The sequence below is a fragment of the Cupressus sempervirens genome, chromosome 4 (assembly GCF_028749045.1).
Source record: "Cupressus sempervirens isolate cs-2001-9-10 chromosome 4, ASM2874904v1, whole genome shotgun sequence".
In the NCBI taxonomy this organism is placed as follows: domain Eukaryota; kingdom Viridiplantae; phylum Streptophyta; class Pinopsida; order Cupressales; family Cupressaceae; genus Cupressus; species Cupressus sempervirens.
Window position 1 is genome coordinate 156965017 of NC_143121.1, and position 1822 is coordinate 156966838.

The following is a 1822-nucleotide window of genomic DNA, read 5'->3' on the forward strand; positions in this document are numbered from 1 at the left end:
TGTGACCCTGTTAGAGGATTTAATCACCCTATTAAGAGTGGCCTCACTAGAGGTCTTTAGAACAATTCAACTGAACTGTCACCTTATTAGAGGATTTACAAAATGGCTATTAAACCAACTCTGTTAAGAGATTTGAAATCATTGCTACAATGGTTAGAAAGTAATAACGAATTAACTTGAATATAATGCAACTAAATTTTATGATTATAGATCTCTATTCTGCACTATTAGATCCTCCTTGATCAAATATAGCTTTGTTATTCCTTAATGATCTCTGACCATTCTTCAAAATTTGCTCTCACAATAACCAGTCCTCCTTCACATTCACATTGCACCAAATCCACACACTTAGAATTCACAACTTGACCTCTTATATATACCATTCAGATTATCAGGTCAGCTCAATCACATGTTACATTTACTAATAAATCATACATTAGTTAGCTACAAATATTACATTAAAAAAATAAACTTTATTTCACAAAATAATGAAATCCTTCATTGGTTGACCCTGCTCGGTAAACACTATTTCTAGAAATAATTTCTTGAGTTAACCATCTCAACTTAGTTAACACTGAAAAATATACAAAATCCTTTGGCTATCGAGTTAACATAGTAAGAACTAAATTTCCTTTACTGTCCATAAGAGCTCAGTAAGAACTGTCTCCTACACTATTTTCTTTTGATGACCGAGTGAACTCGGTAACAACTAAATTTCCTTTGCTAACCTTGAAAGCTCGGTAACAACTATCTGCATAAGGTAAAGCCTAAGAATTCTCAGTAGACACTGTAAACCTTCTTCACTAACCTTTTGAGCTTGATAGACTCTATCTTTTTCCTTGATGACCAACTGAGTTCGATAGACTCTACCTAATGACTAATATGACATTTGTGTAACATCAAAGACAACACTTAATTGAACAATTGTATCAAACAATCTCTCTCTTTGGCATTGATGGCAACACAACATGTCATAGCAGAATCAAATTTGAAAACAAGTCTTTTTTGACAGAATACTTCACCCCCTTTATACAAAACTCCTAAAATAAAATAATCTCCCTCTTTCATAATAATCTCTCCCTCTTACACAAACTCTCATTTTCTTGAAAATTTCAGAAAGATATGATAGTAAACTCTCCCTCTTTGACAACACATGCCAAAGACAACATAAACCAAATGTATAGCAATGTACCTTATATACTAATTCATATGCAATATCTTCATTACTTTGCTACATCAAATGATAGATCTTCAATTCTATTTTTTTTGATGCATCACTAAAATTGTATTTTAGTGAGCTTCAGATAGGGGAATGACCCCTAGCTTACTTCTTAGATAAAATAATGCATCCTTAGGTAAAGGCTTTGTGAATATGTCAACAAATTTTTCCTTTGTATGGATATATTCCAATATGATTTCCTTATCCTTCACCAATTCTCTAACAAAGTGATACTTTATAGCAATATGCTTGGTTTTTGAATGCATCATTTGATTCTTGGATATGTTAATTACACTTGTATTGTTACAAAAGATAAAAATAGGTTCTTTAATTTCTTGCTTCATGTCTTCGAATAATTGTTTGAACCAAACAATGTTTGAGCAGTTTACTACTACTGCAACATATTCACCCTCTGATGTGGACTGAGATGTATAGTTCTGCTTTTTACTTGTCCAAGAAACCAACCTCTTTCCAAGAAAGAAAGCTCCTCCACTTGTACTCTTTCTATCATCAACATTCCCTACCCAATCTACATCAGTGAACACTTTTAAATCCAAATTTCTTCCAAGTTTATACCACAATCCAAAATCTTCAGTTCCTTTC